The sequence below is a fragment of the Neofelis nebulosa genome, chromosome 10 (assembly GCF_028018385.1).
Source record: "Neofelis nebulosa isolate mNeoNeb1 chromosome 10, mNeoNeb1.pri, whole genome shotgun sequence".
Lineage (NCBI taxonomy): Eukaryota > Metazoa > Chordata > Mammalia > Carnivora > Felidae > Neofelis > Neofelis nebulosa.
In genome coordinates this window covers 69,972,665-69,988,835 of record NC_080791.1, presented here as the reverse complement: position 1 = coordinate 69,988,835, position 16,171 = coordinate 69,972,665, and the positions used below count along the sequence as shown (strand labels likewise).

The 16,171-nt window shown below is 38.2% G+C and overlaps 1 protein-coding gene across 4 annotated transcripts in view; it reads right to left on the bottom strand.

Annotated features, from left to right (window-relative positions):
- FAR1 (fatty acyl-CoA reductase 1) overlaps positions 1-16,171 on the bottom strand; it is a 79,519-nt gene that overhangs the window by 49,773 nt on the left and 13,575 nt on the right. Inside the window, exon 2 of one of the 4 annotated variants that reach the window (XM_058688302.1) lies at positions 15,679-15,874. The exons of the other annotated variants lie outside the window; for them this stretch is intronic. The gene's annotated coding sequence lies outside the window, so the exon portion shown is untranslated. The remainder of the gene's footprint in view (positions 1-15,678; positions 15,875-16,171) is intronic. 4 annotated transcript variants of the gene reach the window in all.

Sequence of the window (16,171 nt, the reverse complement as noted above, 5' to 3'; positions counted from 1 at the left end):
GGTATCTATACCAAAGTAATCCTATGGATCAGTGAACTTTGAAAACATGTATTGTACTTAACTGCCTATGAATAATAGTAGTGTTGTGTGAGGGAGCATGGTGGATCAGAATATACACTTAAATATGTCACTTTGCCATATGGATTACTGTGAGCAATCGAGATTTAACAGATACAGAAACAAGTCTTCCCTGAACTTCCCCTATCTGATTAAAAGCAGAAACTTCTGAGAAATGAGGACTGCCATGAAGACTCTGAGGGAGTTTTATGGTCATGAAGAAGATGTAAAGTTAGCACTGAGATGAGTCAGCACCAACAAACATTACTAAAATAACCCTTATCTTCTATTACTTTTCTCATATATTTACCTTCCTACAATTTACTGCTTTTAGAAGCCCAAACTCCTTTTCCTTTGTCTGGTCACTTCTTCATAATGTTTTTGCACTTTTAATTAACTTCATTTGCTTTTTTATTTTAATTCCAGCGCAGTTAACATACAGTGTCATATTAGTTTCAAGTGTACAACACAGTGATTCAACAATTAAATACATTGCTCAGTGCTCATCACAATAAGTGTACTCTTTAATTCCCATTACCTATTTCACCCATTCTCCCACCATCACTTCATAATTTATCACCCTTTGTTAATATGGTATATAAACTCTCAAGTCTAACCACCTCTTTTTGGTTTTTCATGTCTTTTCTGTGAAGCCCTAGCCCACATAAAAAAAAAGTGTTTATTTATATAATATATAAATACACACACACACACACACACACACCCCTCTCCTCCTGTTAATCTGGCTCTTGTCAGTTTAATTAACAGGCACCAGCCATAGAACTCAAGAGGGGAGAAGGAAAGTTTTTCCTCCCCTACAATGAGTAGGAAAGTAATCTCTAATGAACCCATTTTCAGTACTGTATGAAATCAGGTTCTGCTATAAACTGCTTCCTGCTAAATAATGTAGGCCCTTTTGTGGAAACGCCTTTCAGATGACCCTGATATGGTGGGAACCCCTGGGCTTTGAGTCTAACAGAGCTGGGTTGGAAACCAGTTTCACCCATTTATCTTGGGGGTGAACTTACTTAACCTATTTGGTTCTTTGGTTTTCTCATTTCTAAGATACAGATAGCATACCCAACCCTCCCTTTACTTCACAGCATCTGTGTAAGGATTAAATGTAATACACAAATGATGAGAAACGTAATTCCATTTTCTTATTCATCTTCCCCATATTCTTTGGCAGTGATTCTCAGTACGATCCCTTGGCAGTCAGTCCAAACTACAATATTTTAGTCTAGAAATGTGTTAGGGGTCTTTTCCGGGAAAAAAAAAAAAATCACTTAATTATGAGTTTAATTTTTAGAGTAGAAAAAAATTTTATTACCAAAGTAAGACTAACAGCTATTTTATCTCTGGACAGGACACTGGTATATTCACATGTACATATACCCATTTTTTTTAATTGGGGAAGGAAATGAATGATTTTAGCAGAAGCAGGCTTAAACCAAACCTCTGAGGGCCTGACAACAACTGACAAGACATGCCTACTTACTGGCTAACAGGGTTTAACAAACCATCAAATGCTTCCTAAGGTAGGAAATCAGGCTATAGTCCCAAGGCAGCTTTATTAGGAGCAACCCAGGTAATCCCTCTACCCTGGAGGGTCTCAAACTTGCAGACGGTGGTACAGAACAACTAGAGCACTCCCAACACTAGTAGTACAGCAAGAGTGGATACAATTACTTTGGAAAACTGGCGACATTTACTAACGAACACCAAAAGATGTGAAGAACAAGAAGATTAAAGAAGTATTACTTGCAACATCCTAAAAGTGGGAAAAACTCAAATACTCATTAACAAAATAGATAAATACTGGCATACTCTAACAGAAAAATTCTATATAGCAATGAAACCGAAAGAGTTCTCAATAGTAGTCAAAGAACCCAGATGCCAAAATAATACAGCTAGTGTGATTCCGTTCATACAAAATTCAAATAAAAGCAAATTAATCTAGGGGTCAGAAGTCAAGCTATTGTGGTCACTGCTAGGGAGAAGGGAGGAGGCACAGTGGTCTTCTGGGGCTCTAATATTCTATTTCTTGCCCTGAGTATGATTACATAAGTGAATTCATTTTATGATTAGTCACAGATTAAACTGTACTTGTGAATTTCTCTGTATTAGACTTCAAAAAAAGTTTATTTTCCAGATGCTTTTTTCCTACATCATTAAAAGGTGCTTTGTTTTTTCATGCCTTTTTCCCAGATCTCACTATCAGTTTAAATAATTCCACAAGAGCCTCTGAGACGACACATCCACCTGCTCAAAAAGCTGCATAATTCCCTGTACTCATAGAATGAGTCTAGACCAGAGGGTGGCAACTTCTGCCCCAGGCCAAATCTCCCCGATTCCCAGTTGTTGTTGTTGTTGTTTTTTAAGTTTATTTATTTATTTTTGAGAGAGGGAAAGAGTGCAAATGGGGAAGGGGCAGAGAGAGAGAGAATCCAAGCAGGCTCTCCACACCATCAGTACAAAGCCCGACCTGGGGCTCGAACTCACAAACCATAAATAAGAACATGACCGGAGCTGAAATCTAGTCAGACGCTTAGAACTCCTTAGCCGGCCTAGCTCTTTCTTACCAGTTACCTCTCCCCAGAACCTGGCCCTAAACCTAGAGCCCCTATTTCAAAATTTTATTTCAATCCTAATAAATTCTGGACCCTCTGGACCCTGTGGAAATGAAACATTCTATTGACAAAGTTGTATCCAAAGACCCCTGCTCCCGTTTCTCAAGGCACAAAATTTCACACCTTAAATATTTTTACCAGTCAAATTTAGAACCAAGTTCGTGAGCCACTGCCCCCCCGCCCCCCACCACCCCCTGCCCAGCCAAAAGGTTAATTTGTATACCCTCTTTGGGAGGCTCCAGCCTTATTTTTAGGCCAGGTGAATCTCTCTATTAGTGCTTCCCTAACTTTAATGGGCACACAAATGACCTGGAGACCTTGTTAACACACAGATTCTGATTCAACAGGTCTAGGATGAGCCGGAGATTCCTCATTGCTAATAGTTCCTAAGTGATGCCAGGAACCACACTGACTGATAAGACTGTACTAGACCCAGTGATCCTGAGTGCCAAGACTATTTAACAATCTGTAATAATCTGTTTTACTTAACAAGACAAAAAGGAACAAAGAAAATATCAAGACTATTCCCCCACTTTCACATGCACACACACCTTTACATTACATATCCATGGTCTTTAACATAAAATGTGATGTTCCATCTATAACCAATGCTCAATCTTACTCATTCTGAAAAATGCAAATGAATACTACAAGATTTATTTTTTCACTTACTTATGAGACTCACAAAGACCAAAAAATTGATAGAGTTTTTACACAAGTAAAACACTCTTTTCTTCTTTTTTTTTTTTAAGTATGCTCCGCGTCCAACGTGGGGCTTGAACTCATGACCCCAAGATCAAGAGTCACATGCTCTACCAACTGAGCCAGCCAGGTGCCCCCACAAGTAACAGCCTCTCTTATGTGCTGGTAGGAATATAAACTAGTGCAAACCATGGGAGGGAATCTGACAATATCTATCAAATTTTACATGTTCATTACCTTTGCAGTTCTATTTCTAAAAGTTCATCCTGCAGCTATTCTTACAAGTGTGTGCAATGATGTATTTAATGCAACATAGATAGCAAAAGACTGAAAACCTAAATGTCCACCAACAGGTGAATGAGCAAAGTGGCATACCCCTATAATGGCATATTCTGCATCTCAAAAAGTAATGAGGCGGTTCAACATATGTATACTGATAAGAAATAGCACTCAAGATAAATTTTAAAAGCCAAGAAGTAATATCCTATATGATACACCACCCTTTATGACACAGAAAAGGAATGAAAAAAAGTATGCACATGCTTATAAATACATAGATTATTTCTGGCAAAAAAAAAAAAAAAAAGCCAAAAAATTGGTAATGATGGTTATCTCTGGGAGGGATAACTTGGTAAGTGGGGAACAGAGATGAAAAGCATTTACTTTGCACTACATATCCTTTTGTACATTGTTAAATTATGTACTAGGTGCATTGTGTTATATATTTTTTAAAGCACTTTTTATAAAATAGAAAAATCAGAGGGTACCAAAAAATATACGAAAGCACAAATTTTCTTCTCAGTTAGCCAGTCTCCACTATATTCTGTCTTCTATTTACAAACTCATTTTCACTGTTAGGAAAAAAGTTTGACAAATCTTTTTTTCTTGTGCGACAGAAGCAGGAAAGTTTATTACAGCAAAAAGAACACTCTCGAGATATGACAGTGGGCAAGAGAGACAGACCAAGAAACAGGGACAGAGACAGAGAGACTGAGCTGCACTTGACAAATCGTCGCAAAAGTAAAAAGGGTAGTAGTGTTAAAAAAAAAAAAAAAAAGGCGGGGGGGATATTATCTTCTGCTAATCTTTATAACTTACATTTTCATTCCTTCTCTTTATTAGATGGAAAATTATTAGATTAGATTAAAGACCAGATGTTAACTAAGAAACTGTTGAAGAACTAGACTCTAACAGACTGGATTTCCTGAATGCAATGTGAGAAATTCATTCCTCTTTAGGATAATCTTGACCTTGGGATCAGATGCACCTCTCTTCCATCTCCCGAGAGCTCATCTACGTTCACCATGTTCACTAAGTTGTCAAGTACACAGAACTACCAAATACAGTTCTGCAGTGAAGTCTGGACTTGTTCTACCTGTATATGTTTCTTTCTGCACCAGCATTTTTTAACACAAACAGTAAAATCTGACAAAGTATATTTGTAAGGACTTAGTTCTATGTTTTAGCAGTTAGCAATTTATTCAGGAAAACTAAGCACTGAATATGAAAGTCTCAAGTTAATGTCTCACCATTCAATCAATCTTCCTATAAATTTCTACCACTTAATAGCTATTATCTTGAAATAAGGGTCCATTTAGCGGTCCTCCTATTAAAATCTGGCTCCTCTGTGCCCTCACCACATAAACAAACCCAAAGTAAAAACCTACCAATGGAGACAGCAGGGAGAGCCAATGGACAAAGAATAAGATAGTCCATTTATCTTTTCAATGGGAGTCACTGACTTCCAACCAGGGGTTATTATTCTGTGTTTAACATAGCACATCCAATCCCGTTTTGTCTCACTGTCCTAGACCTTTAATCTGGACGACCACGTGGTAGCAACACCAAAGGAAATTCAAACACTAGATAAAAAGTTGAGCTAAATGGTCTTTTAATATCCTTTAGATTCCATAACTAAAAAGTAGGAAAAAAAATTTTTAAGTATCCTTAGAAGGTAGAATTACAAAATATTCTAAACAAACCGTTAGCAAAGATTTCTGTAAAGGGTTAGACAATAAATATTTTCAATTCTGTGGGCCATTCATACAATCTTAATATCAACTACTCAATTCTGCCATTTGGGGCACAAAATCAACCATGAATAATTAAGTAAATGAATGAGTATGGACATGTTCCAGTAAAACTTCATTCACAAAGAGGAAGGTAGTGTGAAAGTCAGTTTGCCAACCCCTATTCTAAACAATGATTTCCAATATTTCATATTCAGAAAAATGAATACAAAGGAGAAAGGCATCAAAGGGAAACCAGTATGGTCTGAAAATTCATCTCCTGTGATTTCACAACTACTATACTTACCATATGTGTCATGTAAAACAGACAGTAAATATTTGTTTGATGTAATATCGTCAAAAACAAGCCAATACATGAATGCCAGGCTTCAGAAACAAATACGCCAGAGGCTAAATGCAAAATGAAGACATAACCTATAGTCTGTTACAAAGTGTGTAAAAAAATCTGTTACTTTTAAAAGGAAAGCCTATTAAAATGTTCAGGCTGAGGTTTGGGCAATATTATGTTGGAGAAAAGGCTACAAGTGAAGAAGAGCACAGGATACACTCTTGTTGCAGACTCAGAAACCCTAGATTACTATCCTTTATAAAATAATTTTGATGTAATAATAAAAAAATAACAGAGAATTTAAAGAGGTCATGAGCTAAGCCAACACTGTAGCAAGATATAAAAGTCTGTTTATATATTGATCCACGTCTAAAAGAACCTAGACTATTCTTCTCTACAGAAAAGTATAACATTGTTTACAATTTTCCTTAGCTAAAGGTTTTATATGGGGGTGGGGAGCAGGAAGGGAAGGAAGAGACTAAGCACATGATATTATATCACATAAAAATGAAAATCCTCCAGAAAACTGCATGTAGCTACAATAACCATGAGGGATCGCCTCAGCTTCTTGTTTTTCCTTTTGTTTTTCCACTAAAAGAGATGGGGATTAGGTATCTCTAAGTAACCTAAATTAGTTAACTCTCTAATCCAGAAGTTCATGAACAGGCTTTGGGGAGCAGGGATAGGGGTAGAGGTCCAAGAACACGTTAAAACAAAATGTTGTTGTGTATGTGCACAAGTACGCACTCCCAAGCATACATCTATACATCTTTCTAGGGAAAGAATCCAGTGCTTTTATCAGATTCTCAAAGGGTCAATGAGCCTAAACCATTAAAAACTACAATCAAATTTTATGTGTATTATGTGTGCATGCCGAAAAGATGGACTTAATGCGCAGAGAACAGACTTCATAGGTACTGGTGAAAAACCCCCTTCACATCTAATCTGGAGTAAAAATGCGTAAATGGCTAAAACCAATCTCCCTTGAGGCCTGTTACGGATTGAGCTGTGTTCCCCAAAAGAGATCTTTTGAATTCCTAACTTCCAGTACCTCAGCATGTGACCTTATTTGGAAACAGGATCTTTGAAGATGTAATTAGTTAAGGTAAATGATGTCACACTAAAGCAGAGTGGGTCACTAATCCAATTATCACCGGTGTTCTTATAAGAAGAGGGCCATGTGAAGACACAGAGATACACAGGGAGAACTCCAGAGAATTCCATGTGACAACAAAACTAGCGATTAAAGTTATACAGCTACAAGCCAGAGAACATCAAAATTGCTACCAAAAACCTAGGAAGAGGAAAGGAAGGATTCCTTTGCAGGTTTCAGAGGGAGCATGGATTTCAGACTTCTAGCCTCCAGAACTATGAAACAATAAATTTCTGTTGGTTAAAGCCACCCAGTTTGTGGTACTTTGTTACAGCAGCCCTAGGAAACTAATAGAAAGCCAAATACCATAGCAACTAAAATTAGGGTACAGTGGAAAGATCTTCTAAAGATGATGCATGTGCTCTCATGCAATAATATCATGGACACTTTCCAACACACATGATACAGCTTCAGTTACCAAAATACACTCTACTAAATACTTAAAAATGGAATGGCTTTTCCAAATGGGTGCAGAATAAAACAGAAAAAAAAAAAAAAGCTTTATATTCCAAAAGTGAAAGATCAAAATAAGGTTAACGTTGAGGTCCCAGAACCAATCATTGGGGTGTATTCCTTACTGTGCATTGGCACATTGTCAAATCTCAAGATATAGTAGCAGATTCAGGAAAAGCAGGACTCTGATTATCTACTGCTATGTAACAAAATCACTAAAAAACTCAGTACCTTAAAACAGCAATAACCATTTTAATCTCTCTCACAATATTTTTGAGTTAAGAATTTGGGAAGGATTCAACTAAACAGTTCTAGCTGAAAAGTTCTAGCTCAGGATCTTAGATCCTTTGCATCTCTCCACATGAAGTAGTTTGGGCTTCTTTGCAGCATGGCAGTCTCAGGCTAGCTTGCTTACAAAGCTGCTACAGGCTTCACAACCAGTATTCTGGTGAGCTAGGCCAGAAGCTCTCTAACCTCTTCTGACTTTGCCTTGAAAGTCACACAAGTATAACTACTCCTGCATTCTACTGGTTACAAGTGAGTCACAAGACCACTCAAATTCAAGGGGAGGGGCCATAAACCCCACCTCAGGATGAGAGAAGAGTCAAGGTCACAATGAAAGAGCATGTGCAATGGGAGATACTGGTAAGACCATCTTCAGACAACACCACCTGCCACGAAGAACATGGTGAAATAATAACAAATTTATTACTTCTGAGACTGCCAACTATTTAATCCGTGTTGGACCTATTTCATGGCCCTAGGGAACAACAAAGAGTTGTTTCTTTTTTTTTTTTTTTTTTTAATTTTTTTTTTTCCAACGTTTTTTATTTATTTTTGGGACAGAGAGAGACAGAGCATGAACGGGGGAGGGGCAGAGAGAGAGGGAGACACAGAATCGGAAACAGGCTCCAGGCTCTGAGCCATCAGCCCAGAGCCCGACGCGGGGCTCGAACTCACGGACCGCGAGATCATGACCTGGCTGAAGTCGGACGCTTAACCGACTGCGCCACCCAGGCGCCCCGAGTTGTTTCTTATAACATATTTTCAGCCACCCAAAACTAAAAAAAATGGCTGCATGGGCCTCATACTTTGAAATATTTTGCCTTTTACCAAACAACCTCATTTACTGAATAAAAATTTCATTTTTGCTTGTTTACTTGTCAACTTCTAATCAGTAAGTTACCACTTGGAGTTGACACACTTCTGGCCAAAAGCAAGCCAACTCATTTCAGTTTGACTATGAAGAGTATATATACTTTAAGATTTCTGATTGTCTTCCATCTGGAGGCATACTGGGAACCACTGGTCTTGTGTCTTTCTGCTATATTTTAATAACTCTGCAATCATTATTTGCTGTTTCAAAACTCAACATAAAAAAAAAAACCAACTGCCTCTGCAAGTAAGCTGTAAGCAACAAACAAGAGGCCAAAATGCAAACTCAAAATGTACACTATTTACTGTACTCAAGCTGGTAAGAATAGTGGGTTCCTTTCTCCTTTTTCAAAAATTAAGGCTTATGAGGCATTTTTCCACAAACAAAAGAATGGCTGTAGCATCTTGGTTAACATTTCTTTTTTCAATAAAAGATGCTAGTGTCCAACCCTGTTGTGAGCACCCATTGAAGGAGATATAATGGGCACTCTGTTTGCCTACACAGACATTGGCATACGAATACTTAACTCTCTGAATCCTATCTTCCTCAGTGTCTGAGATACTTCTTGGTGGTAAGGAATCTCAATAGGTTCATTAGTTCTTTTAGGGGCACTACATAACTATTTTGTACACATACTCCAATAAGCATGTGCTCTAAGGCTTCATTATCCTGGAAAGTCTTAGCCATTAACAAAATTCAGACTCCAAATTCCTTGGAGTGATGTAAAAAAACAAAAGACATCTTAAAAAGTCAAGTTCTCCTGCGTTAGAAAGTAAATGTCAATTCTACAGAATTAAGATTATCTGCTGACAAGAAAAGTTAAAGTTTTCAGCAATATCCATTTCCCTTTGTTTTTGTTTCTGTCCTCAAGGCCTGTACCAGTGGGGTAACTTCTCTACTGTAAAGCCTACGAAGAAGGGTTGAGCTCCGATTAACAGTTTGCTAATTGCTTGTAGTAAATCCATATCTTCAATTCTATTCTGGGAGAAAATAATTTTTACAAAGTAGTTGTCACAAGCCACGTGATTCTTTCTTAAACTATTGTGCAATGCTTTCTCCTTACCTTAATGAAAATGTTTTCATTTAAAGACATGAAATTTTTATCCTGATACTTACTCAGAAAAGTGAAATACAGGGGCACCTGAGTGGGTCAGATGGTTAAGTGTCTGACTCTTGATCCTGGCTCAGGTCATGAACTCACGGTTCCTGAGTTCAAGCCCTGCATCAGGCTCTGTACTGACTGCACAGAGCCTGCTTGGGATTCTCTCTCTCTCCCCCTCTCTCTGCTCCTACCCGACTTGCACGTGCTCTCTCCCTCTCAAAATTAATAAATACTAAAATTTTTTTTAAAAGGAAAAGTGAAAATATAGGATTCAAATATACATAGGTGTACTAATACTTTAAGTGTACCACCAAACACCGGGCTTCTTGAACTTTTCCAACACAACTAAAATTGTGCTTAGCAATTCATGGAAGTTGTGCATTTGACTCCATAATATATCGAAAGACTAACACAAAAATATTTCAAATTCCTAATGTTAAGAGGAAAATATATCATATTTACCACAAACATTACATTTGACCACCTATAGATTTTCCCAAAAATGGACTCAGGCAGATCGTGTGTGGTGTAATTTAAAACTACCAAAATCTGTTCATGAAGATTAAGATCTTTGAGAACAAGCTGGCAGAATCAGGTATTTCACTGGTTATAAAAGTAGTTTAGATTCAGTTTAGAAGCAGTTCAGACTCCGTCTGATTATTACAGCAAACGCCTTGCAACCCTGAACAGCAGAAAAGTGCTTTGAAGCTTCTGCTTTATGCTGTATTTCCTGTTTCTCTTGTGTCACCTTCTTATGCACCTTTTGAATCTGTTCTCAAGGCTGAACCTAAAAACAGGTACATACATCCTCCAAGGCAGCATTTTCCAAACCATGGTAAATGGGGCTGGGAAACTGTATACTTTATCCCAACTAGAAATCAATAAAGTGTATTAGCATATCGAAGACTACCAAATGTCCCCAGGTAAAGCAGGCCACAGACCCCAAAGCCTTGATAAATTTCCCAATACAGCTAGGGAAACAACGCTCCTGAACAGCTCACAAATTACCTTCTAAGGTAATGTTTATCCAAAAATAGGCCAAATGTCCCATGGATTTAAATCCCAATGATTTAAAAAGCATGATCTTCTGGGGCGCCTGAGTGGCTCACTCAGTTAAGCATCCCTTCAGCTCAGGTCTTGATCTCAGTTTTTGGGCTTTGTGCTGACAGCTCAGAGCCTGGGGCTGTTTCGGATTCTGTGTCTCCCTCCCCTGCCCTTTCCCCACAAGCTCTCTCACTCTCTCATAAATAAACATGAAAAAAAATGTTTTAAGCATGATATTCCTTTGATGCATAAGATTATTTATGAATTGGGGTGGCTGGGTGGCTCAGTCAGTTAACGATCGGTCCGTTAAGCATTGACTCTTGATTAGGCTCAGGTCAAGCACTTCGTGACACTGAGCTCCACATCAGGCTCTGTGCGGACATCAGCACAGAGCCTGCTTGGGATTCTCTCTCCCTCTCTCTCTACCCCAACCCCCCCCAAAAATAAATAAACTTAAAAAGTTTTTTAAGGGGCGCCTGGGTGGCTCAGTCGGTTAAGCGTCTGACTCTGGCTCAGGTCATGATCTCACGGTCCGTGAGTTTGAGCCCCGCGTCGGGCTCTGTGCTGACAGCTCAGAGCCTGGAGCCTGCTTCAGATTCTGTGTCTCCCTCTCTCTCTGGCCCTCCCCCGTTCATGCTCTGTCTCTCTCTCTCTCAAAAATAAATAAACATTAAAAAAAAATTTTTTTTAATGTTTTTTAAAAGACTACTTATGAATAAACTATCAAGTCAGTTATTAAGAGGTGCAAAAATGACCAGGTTGTTCAAAAGTACCAAAGACTTCAATCTGTATACAGTTAATAACTCTGGCTGGTGCAACTCCCAATGCTACAAAGCTCCTACCACATACACACACTCAAAAGGTGAAATTCTGTAATTTCAAGAGAGGCATTCACTGTTGGTGAAGTTGTATTGTCTGAGTCCTTATTTTTACTTTTTAATTAAAAATCTGCATTAGTTAAGCTTCATACATTTTATTTGTTTTATTATACCTGCAGAATGTATTAAACAATTGCATCATGAGGATTTGAGACCTACAGTGTTCTAACTAGTCTAGACTTTAAGACAAATATATTTTTCATAATTCAACTAGGAACTATCCATATCCCTAAATGCTGAAGAAAACCTCTCTCCCTCCAAAATGCCTGGACATTGACAATTATTTTTTTTTCCACCAAAAGTGGGAATTATTGAGCTAAAAAATGACCCAGCTAAATGGCTGGGATTAAAACAACTTGAGAAGCACTGTTTTAAGGGTCCTACCCTGACTACAGGGCCACTAATGTAGGGGCAGGTGCTCTCCCTGCCTATCAAATCTACACCAACCAAATGTAATATAAGGACTTGGAATCAGGCCCTTTACAGAACAACTTCTCTGAACTTGGATGTGAGTGATCCCTCCAGTCTCCAGTTCTGGGAATCATCAAAAAATATCTTCAAAAGGACTAAATCCCATAACAAACCCTCTTCTCAAAAATCCTTTCCTGGTTTACCTTTAAAATTTTGCCAGGTTCATAGATATAGCTTGCAACTAAATGTCAGGCAGGAATCAGCCCAGAAAGGTACAAAAAATATGAGAGAGGGGCGCCTGGGTGACTCAGTTGGTTGAGTGTCTGACTCTTCATTTCGGCTCAGGTCATGATCCCAGGGCTGTAGAATCAAGCCCCACATCAGCTCTGTGCTGAATGTGGAGATTGCTTAAGATTCTTTCTCTCTGTCTCTTCGCCCATGTGCACACTCTCTCTCAAATGAAAAAAAGAAAAAGAAAAAAGAAAACATGAGGGAAGTGTTTGATGACTTTGTGGATTCTTAGTATCTGTTTCCAGCTGTGAAACTGATTTAAGCTCCTAAAAACCCTACCCAATAAGCCTGTAACAACCGTGGGTTATTGTGCTAAAGATGGGGTGAGAACATGTACAGCAAAGTAAAAACACCAAGAGTATAAAAACTCAGGTAATTCTTAGTCAATTTATCAACTGAGACTTAAAGCCACAATGCTAAAAACCCTACTGTAAAGATACTTTCTTTTCTAGAAACTGAGATCCAGAATGAAAACAGCCAAAATAAGCACAACAGACCTACCAAAACTCAGTAATGAGTAACTACACTGTTGGGAATGCCACTAACCACCTGACCTTGTGCCAGTCAATTAACTGCTCTCATCCTTCATAAAATTCATTGAAAAGAAGGCCAAATCACTAATGATTAAATGCTTCCTCTTCTAGCTCTCAAAGTCTATGTATTAGAGTTAACTTGTTTCCCAGTAGTACATTAGATCCTCAGAGAATTATTAACTCTAACAGGTCACAAAGGTTATCACTTTAAAGCAATACGCCTAAAATTCACTAGATCCTCAAACAGTCCAATGTCTCATTAGCGGCTAATTCAACTGTTCCTATCTCCTGAGGCTTCTGCCTAATGTAAAAACCATTATTACGATTTTATTTTAGGTGCAACCTACAAGTTTTTAAAACCATGTATTTCTAAGAACTTTATTTAGGATCATCATTCAAACTAGATGGATGATAAACACAATCTCAGGACTTAATAGAGAATCAATCCCTTCAGACCAAAACACAATTCTAAACCCCATTATCACATGTAGGAGTAATTTTAACACAAACATATATATAAAGGGGCACCTGGATGGCTCAGTTGATTAACTGTCCAACTCTTGATTTTGGCTCAGGTCATGATCTCACAAGTCGTGGGATCAAACCCCATGACGGGATGCACGCTGACAGCACGGAGCCTGCTTGGAATTCTCTCCCCCTCTCTCAAAAATATATAAACTTTTTAAAAAATGTACAACTCAAAATACTTTAACAAACCCTTTCCTCCACAGATCTCAACTATATAAGGGCAAGTTAGGCCAAAGTAGTTTCTCTTTTTTACCTTTGAAAAAATGGTATTTATATATTTATAAATAAATATGACTTAATATATGACTTAAAAGTCATATATTCTACCTCCTATTAATTCAGGATGGACAGTACTTGGTGGAGTTCTTGAGCAAACAGTTAAGAAAGAATTCTTGAGACGTCTTTGGTGCAAAAAGGTGATTTTATTAAAGCACGGGGATAGGACCCGTGGGCAGAAAAAGCTGCACTGGGATTGTGAAGAGTGACTGATTATATACCTTTTTTTTTTTTTTTTTTTTTACACATTTATTTTTGAAAGACCAAGAGAGACAGCACAAGTGGGGGAGGGGGCAGAGAGAGAAGGAGACACAGAATCCGAAGCAGGCTCCAGGCTCTGAGCTGTCAGCACAGAGCCAGATGCAGGGCTCGAACTCACAAACCATGAGATCGTGACCTGAACTGAAGTCAGACACTTAACCAACTGAGCCAGCCAGGCACCCCTGATTATATACTTTTAAGTTAGTGGGGGTTAGGAATAGCATAAGTCTCTAAGGAATTTGAAAGCAAGGCTTTCAGGACCTTGAGGGGCTATAAGATAAGGTTACTTTTAGTGTTTAATAAAAGAAAAACATTAAGGAAGTAAGGCAGCCATGAGTTGCTTGAGGAAGGTCACTCTCTGCATGTTTTCAGGGGTGTATCAGTGGGCTGCAAGCTGTAAGGAGATTTAATTTAAGCTACGTTCTCTTGCCTTTGTTTCCCTCATCATTTTCCTCCCTGGACAACTGTGACCCTTTTAAATCTTTAAGGTTGCTGAAGGTAGAAGGTCTCATCTTCCATAGCTTCTTCCTGCTGAATAGAGTCGTAGAGATGTACCTATCTATGGGTCAAGGTTGGTCAGTTGAAAATTTAATAGGAGTTAGGAAAGGCTAAGGTGGCTATATCTAGAGTTGATAACATATGGGAGTGTCCTTGAACAGAAAGGATCATCTGCTGGCTTGAAGTTGTGGCAGTGAAGGCGTCTTGGCACCAGGTGGAGAGACATGGGAGAAAACAACAAAACATGATTAAAATAACAAGAAGGAAAAGAGGCCCAAATAAGAGTCCTTTGATAGTTGACAAAAATCTTTCTTCAGTCCAGGAGTTTAAACAATTATTAAAGGAAAGAGAGGGATCATTTAAAGCGCCAATTTGAGTGTCTGTCAGTTGGATATTCAGAAATATTTTTGTGGTATCTGGAAAGTATACACAGCATTCTGTTTTTATGAGAGTGCAAGTTCCACTTTGTGCAGCAGTTAAAACAGCTAATGCCATTTTTTATTTTGTAGAACTGTTTAATGCATTTGAGTTATGTTAGTGTTTAATAATGTTATTTTGAGCCATTTAAGGCTTTGATTGTGTAATAGGTGGTATGAACCAACATACAGACTCTGTTTTGTTTAGTAAACAATTGGAGGCACTCTAAGAGAAACAAGAAAAAAAATACAGGTTAATGGTTAGAGCAAAATTATAAAACCGAGTGTCTGAGTCTCGAGGGCTGCCAGGGAAAAGATTCTTAGATGTCAGGCCTGAAGCATCCTCAGATGGAGTGAGAATAGGCGGTGGGAATCAGATGGGTTTTGCTGGTTTGTAACTCAAATGTTTGTGGTGATCCCTCTGAATGGCCCATAGAGCAACAGGCAAAAAGATTGTCTATACTTGAGTTTTGTGACAATTCCTTTGAAGTTTACCTCAAGTTGTCTAGTCCAGGAAAACAGCAAACATTTAAAGACAATCAGAACTCGAATTTAACATCCATAAAGTTTACCTTGTCTTAAGGAGCATTGCCATGAAACATAATTTTTTCTAACAACCTTCATTCCTAGTGATAGCCAAATCAAGACTAATTCATTTGTAGAACAAGTCCAGTTTTAACAAACTAGGCCTAATTATTTACATAAGCTCAGCAAGAACAGAGATTGGTCATATAGATTTTTCAAATTTAGCTTTGCTGGAACTTTTTATAAGGAATCTCTCTCTAGATTGAACTTTCAGTAGCCTCTCTAGGCCAGAAGCCATGCCAAGTACTTGCCATCAGACATGCCTGCATTTGGGCAAATTCCTTCTAAGAGGTCCCAAAGTATCCTGAGGTGGCTGCACCTGCCAGGAAGTGACATCTTTACTCACCTAACAAGGCTGCTGGGAACTCTGTAAGCAAGGTATCAGGCCAACATTTCCAAGGGGCTTTACTGGCTTCGTGCTTCATAAAGTCAACCTTAGTTCCTTAAAACTGTTTGGTCATATCTGAGTGTATGTATGTTGCTCTCAAATATGACATTCCAGTCAAAGACTTGGTAAAATAACCAGTATTTCCAATGGTGACCTGTTACAAGGAGAACAGATTCTTATTGAACTTATGCAAACAACTGTAATTGCCATGAAAGAAAGAACACTTACTGAGAGTTTTTGAATTTCAGAGGGTTGAGGTAGGGAGAAAAGTTAAATGCTTTAGTTTGTTTACAAATGAATACTTTATCAGTTTTCTGTATGTCATAGATATCTTAAGAGAAAGTTTACTTAATCTGGAAGGGCAAACATTAGAGAACCAACAATATTTCCAACAAGAGTCACAAAACTATAATCTCCCTCCGTTTATTTAGTCCCATGTTACCAATTCTTG